Below are 24,097 nucleotides of genomic sequence, written 5' to 3'. Positions count from 1 at the left end.
TTGTTGTGCTTTAATTCTAAGCAAAGTAAGCTGAGAAGCAAGCTAGCTTCAACTGTAACATGAGTAGGATGAAAACTTCAAAACTGGGTAATGTTCCTATTAAATTTTGCCTTTTTTTCTAACTAGTAAATATTTCTATCACTGGAACTGACTTCTAGTCTTTTCTGCTGGCAAGCACTTTGTAGTTCAGCATAGGTTTGTAGCATCTTTCAAATAAACGTGCCAAACAGCAGCCGCAAAGATAGCAGCACCATCTCTTTGGAGTAAAAGAAAGAGGCATAGCCACGTGTCCCACCGGTGGGTCACTCTGCATGTAAAACAAGACTTAAAGAAACTCTTTTACAACAGTGCAAAGGACAAGGACGAGACGAGTTCACATACACAGTGCCAAGAATGTGCACTTGTCTCGTTATTGTCCTTTGCACTGTTGTAAAAGAATGTCACACTAACTTGCCCAAGCTTCAACAGTACCTAAAGAAAGTGTGTTGCAGTGAACATTGTTAAGGTGCATATGACACTGTGTATCACTAGGAACGCCTTCACACACTACATGACAGTGCCCACAGAAACAGTTCTGTATTGTGTGTCCGTGTGTTTTTTCTCTTTAATTTTTTTTTAAATTCTTTTTCTCTCTCATTTATCGCATCCCTTTGCCCCTCCCCCGGTGCAGGGTAGCCAACTGGATATGATCTCTGGTTAACCTCCCTGTCCCTGCTTTTTTCTCTCTCTTAAGGCATTTGAACCTACAACCTTTAGTGAGAGAAAACAAGTAATGAGAAGTAACAACGCATTTGAATGAGCATGTCAACTAATTTAATGCATGTCTCTTGAGCATGCACGCTTTCGCCTTCACTGTTTTTTATTACGCTTTTGTAATACGGAACTGTGCGTTCACATTTTCACCTCACAAAAGACAAATGGGTAATTCTCGCTTAGGAAGTGCATCGTTATGGCCTGCAGTCATATGAGGAACTTGTATGCATGCACGTACATTGGCACTCAGAGTAATAAGGAACATTCAACAACAGTATTCAGAGGAGTAGAAGAGTACACATTTGGGCTGGTTGGTTCATGATTACGAGCAGGATACAGCGCTAAACAACAGGTTACAGTGCTGTGGCCTGTGTTTCTCTCTTTGTACAGTATTCAAACCCGTAGAGCTCCAACATTCGTTCTAATAATAGGAAAAGTGGGCAATAGAAATTTTTGGCAGATGTTTTATTGAAAGGTTAGCCTGCAGGCCTCCATCCAAGTCTTAAATACTTAAAGCACTTCCATTGTCAGTTGCAAAAGTTTTAGTGCTTCTGAAGATGTTACTTTCCTAAAGGGAAGTAACGGCATTCGTGACCTCTTTTGTAGGGTGGTCATGCGGTCATGCATTCACCATACACAGTAGGACAAGCTTATACAAGTGACATATTTTCTGTTCCGAACATCAGCAAAGAAAAGGTGCACTGCTTCAAAAGGTACTTTGGAGTACGCAAGAATACCTAGACATTTGTCTTTGTCTTGGTTCTTATTTAGTTATGAATACTTTTCCCCCTGCAGTTGCATATGTCTTTCCACAGATGCACATAACCTTATCACACTTTTGCATGTGAAGGTGCTTCTGCAGGTATGTTTCCGAAGGTCTGTTGTGTCAAAGTTCAGGGGGCTTCTATAGCAAAGAGAGTTTTCTGACAACTTTGTTTCAGGTACCCAAAACTTCTCCAATGTGTAGTGGCCATTTCATTGTAGCTGCACCTATGGCTATGGGCTCCCACTTGGTTTCTCTTGCATCCAAGCTCTTTGCACACAACAAAAAACTCATGAAGACAAGAGAAACAAATAACATAAGCACTATAATCTGTTCCTCATATCATTTCAGTGCTGTCTCTAACCTCGGATTCGGACAAACTAGCCTGACTGCAATGTTGTGTTGTGCCTGTGTCGCTGCACATGGAGAAAATTCTCAACACCACAACAAAGTTATACAAATACGATATATATACATATAATTAATATGTTCAGCTGGTCACATTGGAGCTCTACTGTATCTCTCTCCAACATCATACAGAGCACATAGCATGTGGTGTTCTAGGTAACACATAGTGTTTGCAAGAGAAGTAGAGCTCGCTTGAAGCTGAAGGAACATGCTGGTTGAACACGAAAGCTTAGCAGACTATTTTAACTTGCTAAAGCATGTTAATGATGGGACTTAGACAAAGAAACATGCAAGACAAACATGGTGCTACTTCCAAGTGGAATTTATTGAAGGGAATGTATTAAACAAGAAAGATAAAGATAGATATAATGTTGTGCTGAATGTGATTAATGCACATGTGGAAGAAACTATGGTTATTGGTTCGATGAGGACAGTAATGTGCTTTAGCAAGTTAGAAATCTGTTACCAACTTGCCCACATTCACATCTTAACAGATTTGACAATATTTGCACTATGTGGAGAACCTCGATCTACAGTGATTTTTATCATCGTGAAGAAGGTTGGTGTTCCTTTCATAACATGTGTACTTAAAAAGCTTAATCTCTCAGGGCTTCATGTTGTTTTACTTGGCATAAGCTTATGAGGCTTACAGATTACCTGCTCATATCTCAATGTAAATACCGACTTCTTTTTCAATTATTTTAATTTCTGTAAAAGCATAGTAAATTTCGTCAGATGAGAAGTGCAGATGCGTTTTTTATCCTTTCATACTTGGTGCTTGCTATCCTACTGAGATTGTAAAGTAAAGCTTCAAGAGGACAGCTACCTGAATACTATTTTTTTCTGCATGCAGTATTACACTTGAATGTAAGCCTTTTTGAGCTTTGACAAATTTTCCTTTAATGGTTTTGTTCCATTGGGTTATTACCAGAAAATGTCGAAACCTTATTGTAGATAAGGAAATTTATTCTATAGCCTGTTTTTTTTATAATAGTGATTGTTCTACAAGTGATCAACATCAGCTAAACCTGGGAGGCCTCTGGCTGCAGCCAGTGTTGCAACAAGAGGATTAGTTGACAAAGATGAGTTTGTTACAACGGTGGCTCCAGCCTAAAACATTCCTTATTTGACATCACTATTTACATCTCCCTGTGAACCTCTTTGTTGCTCCAACTCCAATACACAAAGATGAGTTGAATGCATAAGCTTAGTTGTAGAGCTACTCAATGAACTGCTGCATAAGTTACCCACCTAACAAAACACACAAGACGCTTTTTAATAAACCAAACATAAACAAATATCACGATACTAATAAAACAATCAACTTGCACAAAGGAAAGCAGTTTATGTGGTAAGTATTCACTCAGGCTAATAGATGAGTTTTATATATTTCACAGGTCACTGATAAATGCTAGAGGAAGTTAAACAAGGCAACTACACAAGAACATTGAGTCTTTTTACAAACCATAACAATTATATCAGCTGATGCATTTCTCTCAGTGAGCATGTCAATCAGACAATCACAAAGGCAGCCACAGCAAGTATTCAGGGTATTTATGCACAAATCAAGTTGTCAAACACACAAGCTTCCTTCATGTTCTACATGTGAGATTTCCACTTTGGCAAACCATAATTTCCTTTAATTGCTTATTTTATTTGGACAATACTGTTAACCTCATTCAGAGGCTGTTACAGGAAAGGGCCAAAATGAAACGCAAAAGCAGAAACATACAAATGAAGGCTCAGGAACCTAAATAAAGAATTAAGAGAAGACATAGCCTCAACAAGTCAGAGTTTGAATACTAAGTGACAATAATGGTACAGAGTAGAAAAGGTGCAGTATCCGAGTTATTAAAAAATACAAAAACAAGGCATTTGTGGCATATATTCACAAGGAAAAAATTACACAAATGAAATAGCAAAGATTATTGCATGGCAAGAGTCAAGAGGGACGAGCAGGCCTTAGATTAGATAGAAAATCTTCAAGTGACAAGCTGTTGTCTGTATCACCTGTTAGTATGTTCCATTTCCTGGCTGCTAGCGGAAAGAAAGAATACCTTAATGTATCGCAATGAAATTTTAACTCTGTTAAACGCTTAGAGTGCTTTGTGCACCTCTTTCCTGTAGATGAAAGCAATAGGTATTGGTTTGTGCCAGCTAAACAGTCAGCTAACAGTGGACATGATGAACCAGGAAGCCATATGAACAGCAATGAAAAAATACAGATAAAATGACAGGAGCACGGCTTAGAATCTTAACGTTTGCACTGAAGCTTAAAATTATTTTCTTACAAAAAATTAAATTATAGGGTTTTATGTGCCAAAAGCACGATCTGATTACGAGGCACGTCCTAGTGGGGCACTCTAGAAATTTAGACCACCTGGGGTCTATTAACATATGCACCTAAACCTGAAGTACACTGGTGTTTTTGTATTTGACTCGCATCGAAATGTGGCTGACCCCACGTTCAGCAACTCAACACCATAGCCCCTAAGCAATCATGGTGGGCAAAATGATTTTCTTCTCCCAAAATATAATTACCTTATGCGTGGAAGGATACTCTCTCGGAGTTGCAAATCCAATGGAGGCATGGACAGAGAGGTAGAGAATGACCAGGTACTGTGACATTACAAAATTTTATCAAAACTCCAGGCATGTTTATCCACCCCCCAACTCCTCGACAGGGCCCAAGCAGCAGACTGGAGGCAGTTACAAACCAAGACCTTCCGCAACCCCATTCACCTCAGGAAGATATATCCAGACATCTATTTAGACGATAACTGCAAGCTATGCTGCATGGTTCATGCATCTTAGACACATTCTCTGGGAATGTCAGGTTATAGGCAGAGGAAATGCAGTATCCTCAGATGAGGCTGCGGCGTGGTGGAAAGCCTTACTGCACAACTCAAACCTCCAAGTTCAACTATGGGCCATCCAGCAAGCCCGTGAGGCGGTGAGGAGACAAGATCTCCGGACCTACTCGGGGGCGGCCTAGGCCACGGGCCACGAATTTGCCGGATTTTCAATAAAGTTGTTACCACTGTTTTGCATGTACACTAACAATTTGTAAGGACATACTAATGCGTTTCGGGAGTAAAACTTACTTCAGGCTAAGATTTTGTAGCAAAATTATAACATAACCATAGGCGACCAGCAATTGAATGCATAATATCTTTGTATAATAGAATGGGGCAAATCTACATGTCACAACAGCAAATATTCAGGTGAGTTTGTAAACAAAATAGGTGGAACAACAGGTAACAGAAAGAGCACGCTTTCAACGCTCCTTATTTGTCAGAGTTGGCGCAAACACGCAGTGCCGCGCATACATATACCACAAAGGCAGCCAGCGTGCATTGGCCAATAGTCCAGGAGATTCACGGTGCCTACACGACCATCGAGGGACGTTATAATGCTTGTTCCTGCCCTGAATGTTTAGTATGGGAACAATGGTGGGAAGGACGCTGTGACAACCACAAGTACTATAACCATCTACTACTTGCGAAAGCAGCGAAGCATCCACGCGAACCACATCACCATAAAACAAGTCATCCAAACATGTGACTAACAGCACATTTGACAACATTGGCAGATTAAAGTTACACGCGAAGACCGTTTCCACATGAACCAGATTGCCAAACCGACTAATTACACCACATAAAAGGATCACACGACAGGCAATGAAAACACCTTGAAAATATTCGCGATCCTCTCGTCACGCCCACACGCTCACGATTCAAGCACTGTCTTTTAGAAATCCAAAGGAAGCTGAACCAAATCATCATTTTTTGGCTATTTAAGTTACCGCAGCTAGTCTGGTTGTCTAGCTATGTTGCGGCGTTTAGCCAGTCGTTCGGCGCGCTGTTCGTTTCCTCTTCATCTCGTTCCGGTGTCCATTCCAGGCCTCCTCCTGCTTATCAGAATTGTCGCCGCCACCATAGAATACAGAACCAACTTTGCTGCCGCCTCAACTGTGGTTGCGGCGCACGCGAGCTCTCCTTTTCAATCCTCCGACATGTTATCCGGAATGCGATGCAGCTGGCGAAACGAGCGGAGGCGAACGCAACGACGAGGAACGCAGTGTGACGTCATGTGCCACCTCGATCGGAGCACGGCCACGGCGAAATCGCAAGTTCAGTAAAGCTTTCGCTTTAAAAGATTTTGCGCTCACCGCTGCAGTGTTCGTCCCAACCACGACCGGCAACGCTGGTTCGTTTTTGCTCAAATTTTGCAGAAATAAATTTTTTATAATTACAGAACGAAGCTTGGTGTAAAGTAAATAAAGGTATCCACGTTGTCTCACAATAGTACGTACTTTTGTTCACAATCATTTCTATGTGTCGCTGTGGAAGCTAGTGAAGACCGCGCCCAGGTGGCACCGTTACACCTGAGCAGAGCGTCTGCTATTTGGGTCGGACTACATTGCAGCTGCCGTGGTATTTGCCAAGCCGAGGCTGCTTGAACTTTGTCAGTGCGATAAACGCCATCTGTAAAAAACTGTCGACTAGCAATGGAACCGTGAAGGAGCCAACTACACCTAATACGCACCAAAATAGAATAAAAGATGTTGCTTTATCTTTATAATGCATCTTGAATTTGCCACTACCGTTCTTGTCAGGATGGCCGAGTGGTCTAAGGCGCCAGATTTAAGCTCTGGTCCTCGTAAGAGGGCGTGGGTTCGAACCCCACTTCTGACAAATATTTTTTTTTTTTATTTTTAAGCACTGTCTTTTTCAAATATGCGTTCACGCGCACGTTATTTCATTTTTGTCGTCCGCGTCGTGCTACGCAAACAGACGCAACCAAGTGGCGGCGAGTTCAGGCGCTGATCCTAGCTTTCACTAGACTACTTCCACCAACGTTACAGCTCGAATCCTGGGATTGCTACGCATGTTGCGATGAACCGAACCACACGCAAAGGAGCAAGGAGGCTATGACCAAGCGTGCATGTGCGTACATTTTTTTTATTCAACAGGGTCCTGTGCACGGTTGCACGGTGCGCGAACGGCGTACAACCGTTAGCACCAGCTAACGAGCACAATTCTTTTTTCAGATAGCCAAAGGTCGTGGGAAACCAAGGCGAGCGCGCAAAGTCCCTAAGCGCAAGACGACGCGGTTGTGGCTGGCACGGAATAAGCCGTGCGAATTTCGACGCGCCCGTTGTATCAGGTGAGCCCACAAGTCCTTGCAAACTAGGCGACGCGTCAATCGTGGAAACGCGCTAAGTGGGCTTCAACAGTAGACTGCGGATAAACGAAACCCTATATGGCAACACTGAGCTTATGGCGTTTTTCACTTGGCGTCATAGAGTTACCATACTGACTACCCAACGTTCTTAGACATACTTCAGTTTCACAGCTCCGCTCGGGTACACTATAGCTCGGGAGATACCTGAACATCGCCCCCGAGTGCTCCGTGGTCTCTGCGCATGCGTTAGCTGAGAGAAGGTGAGAAAGGAGGACAAATTGACTTTACCGGATGTGACGTCACATGGTTGTTTGTTTTTGCTTTTTTGAAATAACTACCCTCGAACTCAGACGCATGGCTTGCGTCTCGTTCGCGCGCGTACGTATGTCTGTGGTCCGCTTTTAGTTTTTGGCGAATGCTTATAGAAGCTTCAAGTTCTGTTGCCCAGCTGCTGGTGCTACCGCGACGTACTTGGAGCAACGGTAAGTGTTGTGCGATTACCCGTTCTCTTGCTGACACGTAAAAAACCGGTTGCGCATTCGAGCTGTGGTCGATGTGATCTTGAAATTCGAAGGAACACGAAACGGTTGTCGCAGGTCCCGCAGTGATCGCAGTATAATTTATTCGTTCGTGCCTTCAACACTGCAGTTCCTACGCGTTGCACCGATGTAAAAAAATAAACAAAAAAACAGCGACATCTTCCACGCGCCAGAAATGCATGCACTCAACTAGCGTGGATGTCGTCCTATGATGTTTATCGCGTTCCTAAGTCTATTTTTCTCAATCTCTATAGGATGACTACGCTATGCCCTTCTTATTTACCCATGCAGCGCATTGCTGCATTTAATTAACTTTCTCACTGCTGACCGCGGTATGGGCGTCAGAGGCTTTCATTCGTTGCAGTGAGATAATGAAAGCGTATTTCCTTCACTTAAAGCTTCTTAGTAGCCCCTTTGCGAGCCGTCGACTTAAATCATACAATGCGTACGTTGTGAGCGAGCTGGTAAACGAACCCACTTTACTGCTGCTGCTACTATCGCTTTTACTGGAACTTTCAAAATTAAACATATATGAGTATATGAATCGGCTCACCAAGCTTTATATGCACGTCCGTTGCTTTCGTTCATAGATCATGTGCGTAGCTTTGCAACTGTGACCGATATTTAAAAAACAGCAAGAAGGCAGATGACACAAGTAGTGTGTCTGCTTTAATTGTTGTCTGTGCTGTTTTTAGAATATCAACCAACTCCACGCACTCGTGCTGTTTACAGCTAAAACGTGTTTTTTCTTGTTGCATGAGGAGCATTTGCTTCTAATTGTGGCAGTAACGTTGTGAATTGTCCTCGGCCCAGATCGCTGACAGTGTGCAAATTTGTCTAATTTGTTTCACTTTACTGCTGTCTTTACAGCTTCTGCTTATTTCCTCTACCTGCACCTTATATTTGTTGTGTTTATTGAGACCTGGCCTGTCTCTGCCTCGTTGAAGACAAATGGACACAAGTACTGGTCGCTGTTGGTTTGTTTGGTTTGCTCAGTCTGAGCGTGGTATGTATATGCATTTGCTAAAAGGGTATGCTGCTGCATCTAATGCAGGTACTGCTTATCTAAAGGTAGATTTAATTAGTAGTGGTTTGAGTGATGTATGACACCAGGGAGTTATTGTTCTAGAAAGGTGACAAAGCTGGTCCACAAATTTAAGGTATGGAGATGCTTAACCATGTAAGTGTTCTAAGTTGCCGTGAAGTATTACACACATATAAAATTTCAGTTGCAAAAGACATAGTAGAAGAATCCAGAAGATTGGCTGCCAGATGTCTTGAGACAATACATTGTAGAGAAAGCATTATAGTGTGAGCTGCCAATGATTGTCGTCAGCTCTAACCCATTTTTCTATATAGTCATTGTTGCTTCATAGTCTGTTGCCATTGTATGCTTGTTATAAACAAAAAATTGAGCTGCGTGACTCCCCTGATTTTTCTCGCTCATAAGCTACAAATGTTTTGATTTCGGCTGCCTTGGTTCCTCATGGTAGAAAACGAGTGTTTATTAGCCACTTGCCAGCTTCTAAGATCATGTACTTTGTAGTGTGGGTGTTTTAAAGGATACTTAACATCCGCCATCATGACTGTGAGTGCTGCTGCCCAGCACTCTTAGGGCTATGCTTAGTACACATGCGCAGCTATCCAAGAAAATTGATATCGGGACAACTGCCATTGAAGCTCACTTGGTAGAGCATTGCAAGCACAAGGCAGAAAACGTGGGTTTAGCTTCGTTGTCTCTTGTGCAAAGCATTATCATGATCTGTCTCCTGGCTTCTTCGTACATCCAGTCAGATAGGCTCAATAATAGTAATGTGCCTGATGGTGGGTCGTTAGTCTGGGTCCTTAGTGCAGCAGCCCAATTCTTTACCCATTAGGCTACAGATGCGTGCATAGCGCGCCAGATTAATCTCACTGGTTCTCTCATAGCAGCTGATTCTTTCAGATGTTATGTGACTCAGAGTTTGGGATTCTCCCGTTTCAGCTCAGATGCAACATAAAGCAGACGTTGTGTCTATTTTGGTGAGAAGTTGTGTGTGCAGTTGTTTTGGTTTCTCTGTGTTGACGTATTGTGCTTTGCATTTCATGTGGTGTTAGGCATTACCTCAATTGCAGCTTCAATGCTGTGCCCATAAAAACAGTTGTAGGTGGGTGCTCAGGAGTAATGGGAAGCTCATTCTTCCTAATTCTCTCTTGCATACAGCAGGTAGTGCGTCCAGTTTAGTGCCACGCACCTGTGTGGGGCATTTCCTTGTTCTTATTCTGCTGATGTGTTGTACATAGGGGGAAAGTCAGTCCTCTACATCATGGTTGTCAGTGCCGCTGAATACAGTTCAGTCTCAGCCTCGCTGCCTTGAAATGTCATAAGAGGTGACATCTGGGCATAAAGTAGCATCTTGCTGTCCCTTGTCATTGGGCATAGCCAAGGTTGTGGTTGTGCAACCCAAGGATCCTGGAAAAGGAGCAAAAACGTTTATTGAGCTCTAGAAAAATTTAATGAATTTCGCGGAGTCAGATGGTGTCTTCCATCTTTTTAGCAATAACCCTCTGCCTCTAGTCCAGGGCTCTGCTGGATGCCGCTGCCAGCTGGGCCCGTCGGATCAGCCCTAGTTGGATGTCCTGACAGTCGCCAGAGAGCATTCCTTTCCATTGCTCCGCACTCGGGTTTGGTGCCGCGTTTGTTTTCTGGCAGGCCCACGTTATACGGTAGAGCGTGGGTGTTTCCTGGCACCATGGGCATTTGTCAGTGTACTGTGTGGGTTGTATTTTACTGAGTGTGTTTAAGTTCGTATATGCACCCGTCTGTAGCAGCCTCCAAGCTATGGAGCCCTCTCTAGTGAGAGAGCTATGCAGTGGGGGGTACCGCTTCCTGCTGCCCTTATAGTGGTTTAGGATAGCCGAGTATTCTCTGGGGACTGGCTCAGTTTCCTCGAGGTCATTGGTGGAGGGTGCTCGGTATGCTGTGTATTCTCGAGCTACCCTGTCAACCTCACGGTTGCCTTCCACGTCCGTGTGACCCGGCGTCCACACTATTGTGTGTCTAATTGGTTGTTCTTTTTCTGGGTTTTGTGTGTGGTGATCTTCAGAGCGAAGTATGTGGAGCGCTCTGTGACCTATTCTGCCTAACATGTAGTTTCGGCATGCTGTTTGGGAGTTGGTTAGTATTGTTAAAAACCACCTAGTCCGATAGTCTTCCGCTGCCGCTAGAGCGACGGCCGCTTCTTCGGCCTCGACTACCGTGCAGTCCCGTAGAGACGCGCTGACGATTTCTCACATGTCCGAGTTTATGCATTTGTACATAGCCACCCACTTTTCAACATCGGCGCCATCGGTACCGTAGAAACTTCCAGGATCCTTATTTATAACCCCAACGCAGTAGCGGCGGTGATAAATAAGGATCCTGGAACTTTCTGCGGTACCGATGGCGCCGATGTTGAAGAGTCGGTGGCTATGTACGAACGCATGAGTGGAATCAACAGATGGGACCCTACGCGTATGCTAGTTAACCTGTTGTTCTACCTAAGAGGCATGGCAAAAGTGTGGTACGAAAACCACGAAGATGAGCTAACAAGCTGGGACCAACGCAAAGAGAGGTTGACAGAGTTGTTTGGCAAACCAGCCGGCCGTAAAATTGATGCAAAACAGGAACTGGCCTCCTGTGCCCAATCCCCCATGGAGTCCTGTCTCTTGTACATCCAGGACATGCTGGCACTTTGTCGTCAAGCAAACCCGATCACAACATAACAGAAGCTGAGAAGGTCGGGCATGTGCTTAAGGGCATTGCTGACGACGCCTTTAATCTGCTCATGTGCAAAAGCTGCCCTACAGTTGATGTTATCTTTAAAGAGTGCTGAGAATTCCAGCAGGCCAAAAGCCGATGCGTCTTGCAACCATTCGCCAGACTTCCTAATGCTGCTGCAATGCAGACGTGTGAAGATCAACCCACACAGTGGCATGCACCGCCATCGGAGGACGTGGTGTGAATCGTTGACATGAACTGGATGTGATGGCGCCTGCATTTCTGTTTGCGTATCCCTGATGCTACATTTTCAGTCCCCTTCTCACAAGCTATCATTCACCAGGAACTTGAAAACATTGGTTTATGTTCTGTCTGTGCTCTTGCCAACACCAGAGCTAACAAATACCCTTCTACTATTTTTGCTGCATCCCGACGCTTCTCTCCGTGTTATCGCAACCCGACTGAGTGGACAACTGCAGACGACCAGCCGATATGTTTCATCTGCCGCCGCATTGGTCATGTCGCCTGATACTGTCGCAGCTCGTCGCCCTTAACACTTCGCACGCTGACCAACCTGAGCCGTTTTGATGAAAATGTTTCGCCCACCGCTGAATCTAACAGCGCCAACTCTGCTAGGAACATGTGGTACAGTTGCTCACCATCGTCGCACGGACACCAGTCTCGTTCACCGCAAACATGTTGCCCATCTTCCTGTTCGCTGCAGCCATGTCGCCTTTCGTCCCCTGTGGCATTTGGCCACACCCGTTCGTAAAACTAAGAAATGCAGCCCTCGGAGGTGGTGCTGCATTGCCTAATGCTGCAGCAAATCCTCTGTCGATGCCCACAAGAATAAGTGTAATTGGCGTTAAAATAGACAGCATAGCTGTCCAAGCACTCATCAACAGTGGAGCCCACATATCTGTGATGAGTGCTAGCCCGCGTAGACGTTTAAAGAAGTTCCTCACCCCAGCAGCTGCCCGAGTGCTTCATATGACTGACGGTGGCATGCCGGTTGTTCTTGGAATGTGTACTGCAAGTATAGCTGGCCGCCCTAGTTCTGTTCTCTTTGCTGTGATCGTCTTCCCTCATAACGTTATCCTTGGATTTGACTTTTTATCCACTCATTCTGCTCTCATCGACTTAATGACCGGCGTTCTTCAGTTAGAACTGCCTCAACTAGCCGATGCTCCGAGCACCGCCTCCCCGCACTTGTGCTCACTTCACGATGTGCGTTTGTCACCCGATGCAGTTACTTACGTCACTTTGACCGCCCAGCCACAGGTTCCTGATGGTGAATATGTTCTTTGCCCCATCATCGATGTGCTTTGAACCAGTCACGGTTACTAATAATGACATCGTTTTACCGCTTCTGAATTTCAGCCTGTGCCCTGAAGTGATCCCAGCCAGCATTTTCTTGGACAGCGTTTCTAGTGGTTCTGAATTTGATGTTGAGAGTCTGCATTCTGAGAAGGGTTTATTAGTGCCAATTGCAGCTCCCAGCTCTGGTTCATTAACGGATGACTTTGCAAAAATGGCTGCACTTAACCTCACCTCTACACAGGCCAGGGACATACGTCTCCTGCTTGAATCGTACAATGGCATCTTTGATTTGGCTACAGGCCTTTAGGCCGAACATCTGTTGTTCACTACCGTATAAACACTGGAGACACAAATCCTATTTGTCAGCGTCCCTATCGTGCATCGCATGAACATCGAGTCATCCAACCAGAGGTGGGCAAAACGCTCCGCAAGGGGGTCATCGAGCCATCAGCCAGCCCTTGGGCTTCGCCTGTCATCCGTGTGAAAAAAGAAAGATGGTGCCTGGCATTTTTGCGTCAATTATTGCCACTTAAATGGGATCACACGAAAAGATGTCTACTCACTACCATGCATCGATGACGCCTTGGACTGCTTGCACAATGCTAAATACTTATCGTCCATCGATCTTCGATCCAGCTACTGGCAGATTTCAGTTGATGAAATGGTTGGAGAAGACAGCCGTCATGCCGGATGGCTTATATCAGTTCAAAGTCATGCCCTTTGGCCTATGCAATGCTCCAGTGACATTTGAACGTCTGATGGACTCTCTTCTGCGAGGCTACATATGGACCACCTGTCTTTGTTACCTTGACGAAGCTGTTGTTTTTTCTCCCATGTTCGGCAGCCGACTTACCCGACTCGCTGCCATTATTGCGGTCTTCTTAAAAGCAGACTTCCAACTGAATTCCACGAAGTGTCAAGCTGGGCGTCGTCAGATTACAGTGTTGGCACACCTCATTGACGCATCCGGTGTTCAACCAGATTCGGAAAAAGTTCGTGCCATACGCAGTTTCCCTGTGCCACATTCTGCTTCTGACGTGCGCTGCTTCGTCGGCCTGTGTTCTTACTTTCGCCGTTTCGTCAAAAACTTTGCCAACATTGCTCAGCCTTTAACAGATCTTCTAAAGGAGAACACGCCATTCTCATGGGGCCCGGAGCAGGCTCACACTTTTGCCGCTCTCATCGGGTTTCTGACCACCCCTCCCATACTTGCCCACTTTGATCCATCTGCACTGACCGAAGTCCACACTGGTGCAAGCGGTCATGGCATCGGCGCTGTTCTCGATCAACAACACAAGGGTACCAAGTGCGTGATAGCTTATGCCTGCTGCCTGCTGTCACCTGCCGAGAGAAGTGAATTGAATAGAATTTATTGATAGGAAAGACAGAGAGGTCGACCTGAGCTAGTGCGCTCTAGTCTGCTACTCTGTACTGGGGAAGAGGGAAGGAGAGTGAAAGTATTGGGATGGATGATGATGATAAGAGAAGTGGTGAGTGCTTATTTACATGAGACAGTTGCCTCGCTAGAGCTGCTCGTCGAGCTTGGTGTCCTGCAGGAACTTCAACAATACTTTTGTTGCACGCATTGAAATTGCAGTGTCAGGCCATGGGCCGAGAATAGCTTCCTCCGACAGTAGTTGTCTGCCAACGCTGGCTAGGAAACTGTCTAACGTCCTTCGCTCCAGCATATATGCTGGGCAGTCGCACAGTACGTGCTGCAGTGTTTCGGGCATCTGGCAGTGTACACAATCAGGGCTGTTCGATTGGCCGATGAGGTGTGCGTAGCGACGGGTGAAAGCAACGCCGAGCCGAATCCTGTGTAGCAATGATGTTTTGCTCCGTGTAAGCTTCGGGGGCAAACAGAATTTACTGTCTGGGTCAATCATACGTAGACGTCTGTGAATGTTATCAGAGTGGGCTCTGTAAGCCTTTGTAAGGTCCTGCATGAGTGCCTTGATCATGGAGTTGGTGTCAGGTCGCAAGTAGGCAATCTGTACTTCATCACAGGAAGGGGAGGCCGATCTTGCCTCACTGTCAGCGAGTTCATTACCAAAAACACCACAATGGCTAGGCACCCATTGAAAGGTGATCACGTGGCCACTTAACTCGGCACTGTGATAAAGTTCGACGATTTCCAGCACGGGCAGATAGTATGGTCCTTTGTTTAAAAAGTATTTTAGCGCCTGTAGCGCTGATTTGGCATCGCACAATATTGTCCATTTATGGGGTGTCTGCGTTCTCATAAAACGGACAGCCTCCCGTATTCCCGCAAGTTCCGCTGCCGTAGATGTCGATTTGTGGTCTAATCGAAATCGTTAATACCAAGTTGTGGGATGACAAATGCGGCCGTTGTGGCAGATGACGTGACCGAACCATCGGTATATACTTCTAGAGTCCCACTATATAAAGTGAATATATGGGACAGGGTGAGCTGCTTCAAGCCAATGGAGGAAACGTGAGATTTCTTCCTAATTCCGGGTATCTGAAGCCTCACTAGTGGTCTTGGCAATGTCCATGGAGGTGTCGCGGGGATGTCGGTTACCTGGAATCTTGCAGGTACAATGCTTGCGTGACATGCAATAGCTTTAGAAAAAGCACAGTCAAGGTTGATGCTTGGAAGCGTTGACAGTGGATGGCGTGAGTGTCTGGTTAGCAGGCGAAGATAGGTTCGCACAGGTTCACAAGACCTGTATATGTCGATAGGACAAGCCCATGCTTCCGCTATTGTGCCCTTAGTTGACGTGCAGCGTGGCAAGCCAAGACATATCCGTAGTGCTTGAGCCTGAAGGCTCTCCAGCGTCCACAAGATGACCCCATGTTAGATAACACAGGCATGCTGTAGCGTATGTAGCCCACAAAAAGTGCCTGGTACACTTGGAGCCGAGAGAAATTACCCCATCACCAAGTGGGAGTGCTTCGCTTTAGTTTGGGCTATCGTCACGTTCCGGCCATATTTGTACGGCTGCACATTTTCGATCGTTACAGACCACCATGCACTCTGCCAGCTGTCTTCCTTCCGGGACCCGACAGGACGGCTTGGTCGCTGGGCTTTGTGGCTCCAGGAATTTTCATTTATTGTCACTTACAAGACTGGATGCCTCTAAAAGGACACTGACTGCCTCTCGTCACCCCGTGGATCCACTTAATCCTTCTACGCATGATCCGATGACCTGCGTGATGGCGTTCACTGACATGACTGACATGCACGGCGAACAATAACGCGACGAGTCCTTACAGCCCATCATCGCCGGAATACAATCACTCCAGCAGCACTGACGGCACATGCCGCATGTTCGTGCCGCACAACGGCATCCTCTACCACAGCACTATCAATGCTGATGGCCCTGAGTTTCTCCTTGTCCCTCCTTGTCATCTGCAATCTGTTCTTGAACGTCACGATGCACCGACGGCGGGACACCTTGGAGTTTTGCGTACATACGATCACGTACGACACCGGTTCTTCTGGCTGGGTCTCTACTGCTTTCTGCACTCTTATGTCGCAACTTGTGAATTGTGTCAGCACCGAGAGAAACCTCCCCGACCACCTGTCGGATGACTCCATCCAGTTGAAGTTCCTTCCGAACAGTTCTCTCGCTTAGGCCTTGACTTGCCTGGCACTTTTCCGACGACTAGAGTTAACAAGTCGATTGCCGTCGCTACTGATTACACGACACGCTACGCGATAACAAAGGTGTTGCCGACTATAGTTGTGCAACAGACGTCGTTGATTTTCTCCTCCACTGTTGTGAATGTGACCAAGTTCTCGCGGCATTATATTGTAAATACAGTCTTTCTATACTTCCAACATCCCCATAACAGTATGCTTTGCCTCTGGCATGTTCATGATCACCGATGGCATACAAAATAGTGATGCAGACTAAGCTTTGCAAAGAATTAATGTTCCATCTCTTCCTTACAGGCTGCTGTGTTTCAACTAAATCTGCATTTCCTGTGTCCAGTGGTCTCGTTGCTCAATTAGTGCTTGCCTATTTCTGTTGCACTGCAACCCACTAATGTTAAAATGTGATACTTCTCCTCTTTTCCGTTGTCCTCCTGTCCTTTTACACTGCTGCAAACTTTTAGATTTCGATGCTCGAATGATTAATACAACAATTGGTGCTACCATATTATGTGAAGACTGTCATGACGGCAATAATTTAGGTGGACCTGAAACTAAATGAAAAAAAAAAGAAAACAGACGTGTGAGTAGGAATAACTTGTGACCAAACTGGCTCCATGCTAAACTTTGCCTCAAGGAAATTGGTCTTAAAAGTCTCAAACCCTTTTCGTGCTCTCGTGACTGTCTAATAGGCAGTCACGGAAGTTGCACAAAAAGGAGTGCCTTTCTGTTGGGGAACTGTTTTTATCACGAGTATGCTATACAGCACCAGTTGTGCTATGAGCAGGCACAACTGCACATACAAGCTATAGCCTGAACTTTAAAATAATTTCAGATCTATTTGTGAACTTCCCAAGCCACTTCACAACTGCAAGCTGAATCTGATGTATGCTGTCTCAGTGTCATGACCTATATTTGGGGGAAGACTAAGAATGCAGCCTGTGACTGAAGTTTCAGTGTTTTGAGCCCACCATTTCGAAATGCTTTTTATGTGCACTCAGTAGGAGACAGTTCTCCAAGCTTCTTGATATGATTTTCAATGATACTAGAAGCAAAGCTTATTAGTTGCATTATACTAAATTTTCATATTTTCTCTAATATACTGTGGTCGCGATAACACCACACTGCTTAAAAGGCATTGAGAATAAAAAAGCTACTTATTTGCCCTAGTATAATGTAGAAATCGGCATTATGCAGTCTGAAAAGTGAAAACAAAAACATTATCGTTGCAACATTCACAACCACTTTAGCTGCTCATAAAATCATTGATGTGCATGTAAAGAGCCTCTATGTTGTGTCTGTTAAAAACATGCTCCATCATGCTGCAGCATTATGCACATTAGCTTTGTGTAAAAGCCACAGCTGTTGCAATGTGCTGCACCGCAATGCACCTCGGTTATGTGGAAAAGCTACCATTGTTGCTATGCTCTTTACTGTTATACACGTCAACCTTGTGGCAAAGCCACTGCACTTGCAATGTGCTGCACCTCAAAACGTTTCAGGTATGTGGGAATGCACACTTGCATGTGCTAGATTTGGGCATTTTTAATGCAAATAATTATTTTTTCATACCAAGCACTTTGCAGTAGGCAATTTTACGTCCCGACTCGTTTCGGTCTTCTGCATTGAAAACAAAAATATGTTACAGTGACCCCGAACCTGTTTCCCAGCATAACAACCTGACACTCTAGCCATTTGACCACTGTCGTGCACATACTTCTTGCTCCCCAATGCATTGCTGTGTGTATGGGATAGTGGCATGTGTATAACAGTGCATAATACATGTCAGAGCATGTGTGCATATCCAAGTTGCTTATCAAACTGTGAGCATGTCAGTCTCTCCCATTCTTCCTTTGTAGCTGGACTTCGAGGTGCTTTGTTAGAATGCACCACCTTTGGGATTCGCTCACATTTCCAAGTCCCCCTCACTGTAGCAGCTAGCACAACATGGACACTGTACCTTTATGCTGTAATGTTTCTTCACTGGAGTACAAAAAGGAATCGTGTAGATCCAACATACATGTTAAAAGTGGTTAATGAGAATCTATGAAACATTCATATTTAATGCATTGTTGCAATCCAAATGATGGAAAGCGTATTTGCGTTGGCAAGCTAGCAGTAGCAGATGTCACAGGCATGTTATGCAGGGAAGCCACCTTATCACCTATAGCTGTTCTCTGTGCAGTGAGGATGAAGGTGACATGTGCTTGTTTAGTGAAGAACGTTGACAAGAGGTGTATGCACAGAGACATATGACACTTATCTTAATACTACATGTAAGGCTTGTATACTTGTGTCGCAGCGACACATACCCATTCTATGAGATGGGCCTAGAATAGGCACGTGCCCATTTGCGCATACTGCATAAGCCAAGTTTTCCACTCGTCAAAACAGCTGCCACCACAGTGTTAGGAAAGAGGCAAAGAAACCATGCCTTTGCATTCATACTCTCCTCACAAAGCTTGTGTCATATATGCAATCACTCGCCATACACAAACACATTGGTCAACACTGCAATGTTTGGAAGAACCCAAACCAACGCTACATAGCCATTTACCTGCAACATAAATCCCGACTGTGTCTGGAATCTACATAATGTTTCTTAATTTTTCAGGCATATGGTGGTAGAGGCCAGTGCATTAGACAGAAATCCTTCTTGACTGCAGCAATGTTCAGAATGTAGTATGAGGTACTCTGTCTAGCTGGAAGTTGAAGATAGAAGTTATATTAGTAGTTAAAATATAGTAGCTAGTATTGAAACTACACATGCAATCAAGGCTGAGCCACATGCAAACACGGAAGAGCAGACACACACGGTGGTCACTTGAGCTGGCATTGTGTAGCTTTACCAACGAGCCCAGCTGGACACTGAAGTAAGGCATGTTGTTGGGCTAGTCAGCTTGTAGCTTCAGCAAAATTTTAAACTGTGTGAGGAAGACAGGACATGAACAAAAGCATAGATGCATGCGCAAAGTATAGACTTCCGACTGGCTTTGTTTGGTGAAGGCAGAGAGTTTATAAGGTTCTTCAAAATGGCAAAACAAAAAACATTCGCAAAGAAATTGTGCAAGAGGCAGATATGAAAAATAGCAAGGCCACCTGTGCATTAAGAGTGCAGTAGAGTCCCAAGGTGCCCATCTAAGAATTCTATTTCTTTCCTTGATAGGTATCAAGAAGGTGAGCTAACTTAGTTGTCATAAATCTTAGCGATGTGGAATGCTTTGATGACTTCTCTTTCTGCTTTTGAGCTTGCCTTCGAAAGGAATTTATTCTGTTCCAGATGAGGCAAGCAGCTTTTGCTGTCGCAGCTCCTGCACTGCAAGAGGAGATTCTCAAGGAAAGAATTACTCAGATGGGCACATTAAGACTCTCCTGCACTCTTAATGCATACATGGCCATGATATTTTTCATCACTGCCTCATGCACAAATTATTCGCAATTGCTCCTTGGTTTGCTAATTTGAAGTACCTTATATATTCTCTGCTTTCACGAAATAAAACCAGTTGGAAGCCTGTGCTTTGTGTGCGCCTATGTTTCAGTTCATGTCCTGTCTTCCTTGCGGAGTTTAAAATTTTGCCTAACCAGCTGTATAGCTTGTGTATACAATGAGTAATTAATATTATGATGACTGCAGCACAGCAATGGTCTAGTGGCATAGTGTCGACATAGTGTAGAGATCGTACTAAGTAAAAAATCTGGAAATGCCATAAATTGTGAAATCAACCCTTATCCCTTGGTTTCCTACAGCTGCAGAGCACTTGACCACTGCAGCAGTCAGGCATGCTGTATATTGACACGTGTACTTCTTTATCGGGCGACCACTTCTCGCCACCTAACAAATGTAATCGCGCTGCGCAGGACGCGCCTGCATGTAAAAGAAGTTTCTGGAAGTTATCGATGGGTTCCATCCACTGTCTTTCGCTGCAACTTCTGTTATCTAAATGCATGTGTGCGCGACGTGAATAATGTGAAACTTTGTGAAAGGCACGCGGGTCCCAGCGATTGCTCTGGAACATTCGACGACAGATGTATAAAAGCCGACGCGCTTGACCCGCTCATCAGATTTTCGACGACCGCCGATCGTGTTTGCCGCTACCATCCTTCTTTGAGTGTAGCCTGTTTTTGAGGGCACAAGTTCGCCCAATAAAACGCTCGTTTCATTAATCACAGTTTTGCTGCCCACGTGACAATATTGGGGAGTGCCAGGAATTGAGAGATCGAGACAGACCACCACTAGAAGTTCCCTGGGCCAGGTGACAACTCAAATGCATCCAAATATTTCTATATTTCACTATATAAACCTTTGTAGAATGAGGAACTTTTCAAGGGTGAAGTTGTTTCACACAAAAGAAAACTATTACTAAATAGTGACCAGTTTCTTTTGTTTTGTAAGCCAGATTGCATGTATTTGACATTGCTTACCGACTCTTACTTATTCTTGCTGTCCGATACAAGCATATGCACTCACATGTTTTCAAACAATGTGTGGAGCCATGTTTTTGGTGGAATAAAATTGGTCCCAATACAGAGCTTCGAGGCACATCGGATCTTACTAGCAATCACGAAGAAGAAAATTCATTAGTAGTTACAAATTGGTTCGCGTTAGTTAAAATTTACTAATCCAATTCGTAGTCCTGTCAATTCGAAGTTTACTGTCTTTTGTGTATTGGACCAAGCCAATGACCCCTGGCCTGGGCGGGCCCTGGCACTTTACCTAGTGGTGGCCTTTGAAAATAGCAGTGTGGCACCAGTGGTTGCATCAGGATCTAGGCTCATGAAGACAGACAGCAACGTGCACAGGGCAAGGAGTTTGGTGGCCTGGTACTCGTCACAGTTGTGGAGAACACTATAGTTTTTGCGAGTCCTAGCCCCTACCTAGGGTACCAGTCTGTGCACTGTGTGTATATATATATATATATATATATATATATATATATATATATAGGATGTGCAGGATTGCTCGTTGGCAGCACGTGATCATGCGGCAGCTGACGGGCCTTCTATGTGTTTCGCCCTGGTAGTGCGGTCGTCTTTGTGATTCTAGAGCTGTGCTGGCATTGCCCAAGAACAGGATCTAACGGCATGGTGCAGAATTGCAGAGTGGGGGTGCTCCATTCTATTCCCACTCCATTCCTTCAGAGTTGTGGTTTATGCGATTCTAGTCCTTATAACTTGTCAGAATTCTGACAGTTGGACCAGTCCCACTGTTTGAGTGGTCAAACTAATCCACTCCAATCCTCCAATTACAGTAAATAAAACGCTTCCCATATAATTACTTACTACTTGCGCCCCGATACAGCGATAGCATAGAGGTAGAGCATCCGCCTCACGTGCAAGAGGACTGTGGTTCAAATCCAGGTGCCAGCATACTTTGCCCCGGCTGACCTTCCACATATGCCCCCATGGGTAATGTCCAAAATACTGGTACGTCTATCTATTCCCGGAATTTCTAAAAAATCGCGAATACCTACCGTCGGCCTCAGACATTTAACACTTGAATATATGTCGAAAGAATATGACTCCTCGGTGAGCGTGTATACAGACGGCTTGGTCTCGTCGTATGCGTCTGGTGCGGCTTTTGTCGTGCCTGCGCATCAAGTCATTCGACGGTTTCGTCTGCATAACAAGACGACTACAACATCTACGGAATTAGTGGCAATAAGAGAGGCCGTTCAATATATTGCGCGACAGCCTCCTCAAATATGGACAGTTTTCAGTGACGCAAAATCGGCTCTTCAACTACTTAGAGTGGTGTTGAAAGAAAGCGCTTACAGAGTGTTGGCTCTTCAAACTGCCGAGCTCTACACTTTAGCGCAAGAAAACGGCCACCAGATCACATTTCAGTGGATTCCTAGTCACTGCGGTATACAGGGCAACGAACTGGCCGACGCTGAAGCGAAGAAAGCACTCGAAGAACGAGAGTCACTGCTTTCAATTCCTTTTTCAAGAGCGGACGCCAACTGTCTCCTCTCCAGTGTCATCCGAAAATTGACAGCAAAGCACTGGGACAATCCGGATAATCGCCACAGACGACTCCAGAGATTGGACCCCACCATGAATTTTAGGCTACCACCGAAAATTAAACGAAGCTGTGCCAGTCTTCTGCACAGACTAAGGCTGGGGGTAGCATTTACGCGCAGATACGTGCACCTCATGCGACGCACCGAGTCTTCACACTGTGAGGTGTGCAATGTGACTGAGACTGTAGGTCATGTGCTTTGTGACTGCCCTAAGTTTGTGGAAGAGCGTGATAGGTTGGTCAAGGACCTTACGCGTCTCGACAGCGCACCGTTGTCGGAGGACGTTATTTTAGGCCCTTGGCCAGATGCTCAGTCGAGTTTCAAGGCGATCAAGGCATTACTGAACTTTTTAAAAATTACGGGCCTGGATTGCAGACTTTGAGCATGCCAAATTGCTTGCCATATGTTCTACATCTTCCTTCTATCGTCATCGTCACCCATCATGCACCTCTTTCTTCCCTCTTTCTTTCCCTCTTCCCCTTCCCCCAATGCCGAGTAGCTGGCTAGAGGAATATACCTCAGGCCGACCTCTCGGCATTTTGTGTCATTAAACTTCTTTCTCTCTCTCTCCAGGTGCCACACAATTTCCCACCGGATAAAAAAAATCCACATTGATACAGTTGTATAAACAGGCCTGGTGGCCTGACCCCAGTGACCAGAACTGGTAATGCACTCTCTTACCAGAGCAGGATTGGCCACAACCTCCTATATGAATAGAACAATCAAACCCCGGCCCTCGGTCCCCAGCAGCTGGGAAGCAACTGACCACAGCGGCGGTCAGACCTGTGACGCCGCAGAGGGTGCTAATAATCTCTGGATCCGGACAGGCCACCATGGGAATCTGAACCTGGCAACGTTTAACGCTAGAACGTTCTCTAGTGAGGCGAGTCTAGCAGTGCTATTGGAGGAATTAGCGGGCATTAAACGGGATATAATAGAGCTCAGTGAGGTTGGGAGGACAAATGAAGCATATACAGCGCTAAAAAGCAGGCACATCCTGTGCCACCGGGGCTTAGCGGAGAAACGAGAACCAGGAGTTGGATTCCTGATTAATAAGGATATAGCTGGTAACATACAGGAATTGTATAGCATTAACGAGAGGGTGGCAGGTCTTGTTGTAAAACTTAAGAAGAGGTACAAATTGAAGGCCGTACATGTCTAGCCGCCTACATCCAGTGACCAGCAAGTCGAAAGCTTCTATGAAGACGTGGAATCGGCGATGGATAAAGTCAAAACAAGATACCTTTCTCCAGCCTGCTTCTTGCCTACCCTGGCATTGAAGTCGCCCATCAGTATAGTAGAGTTTGCAGAATGGAATAATTTGCGGACAATGAATACCTTCTTCCGCAAGTGGGATAACCGAAAGTGGACTTGGAGGAGCCCGAATGGCGAGACAAGAAATGAAGTAGACCTCATACCCTGCGCTAACCCTGGCATCATACAAGATGTGGACGTGCTCGGCAAGGTGCGCTACAGTGACCATAGGATGGTAATATCTCGAATTAGCCTAGACTAAAGGAGGGAATGGAAAAAACTGGTACATAAGAAGCCGATCAATGAGTTAGCGGTAAGAGGGAAAGTAGAGGAATTTCGGATCAGGCTGCGGAAGAGGTATTGGGCTTTAACTCAGGAAGAGACCCTCAGTGTTGAAGCAATGAACGAAAATCTTATGGGCATCATTAAGGAGTGTGCAATAGAAGTCGGTTGTAACTTCGTTAGACAGGATACTGGTAAGTTATCGCAGGAGAT

At 45.1% G+C, this 24,097-nt stretch overlaps 1 long non-coding RNA gene and 1 other non-coding gene across 2 annotated transcripts; both read left to right on the top strand.

The window, feature by feature from the left end:
* Positions 1-6,537: 6,537 nt before the first annotated feature.
* On the top strand, positions 6,538-6,621 carry TRNAL-UAA (transfer RNA leucine (anticodon UAA)). The gene has a single exon. It is a non-coding gene; the product is annotated as a tRNA-Leu (tRNA).
* Positions 6,622-7,469: 848 nt separating this feature from the next.
* On the top strand, positions 7,470-20,790 carry LOC139048158 (uncharacterized). The gene is made up of 3 exons (XR_011507587.1): positions 7,470-7,593; positions 8,521-8,656; positions 19,609-20,790. It is a non-coding gene; the product is annotated as an uncharacterized lncRNA (long non-coding RNA).
* Positions 20,791-24,097: the final 3,307 nt, after the last annotated feature.

The sequence above is a fragment of the Dermacentor albipictus genome, chromosome 7 (genome assembly GCF_038994185.2).
Source record: "Dermacentor albipictus isolate Rhodes 1998 colony chromosome 7, USDA_Dalb.pri_finalv2, whole genome shotgun sequence".
In the NCBI taxonomy this organism is placed as follows: domain Eukaryota; kingdom Metazoa; phylum Arthropoda; class Arachnida; order Ixodida; family Ixodidae; genus Dermacentor; species Dermacentor albipictus.
The sequence above is the reverse complement of the archived record's forward strand: the minus strand, read 5'-3'. Positions and strand labels throughout refer to the sequence as shown.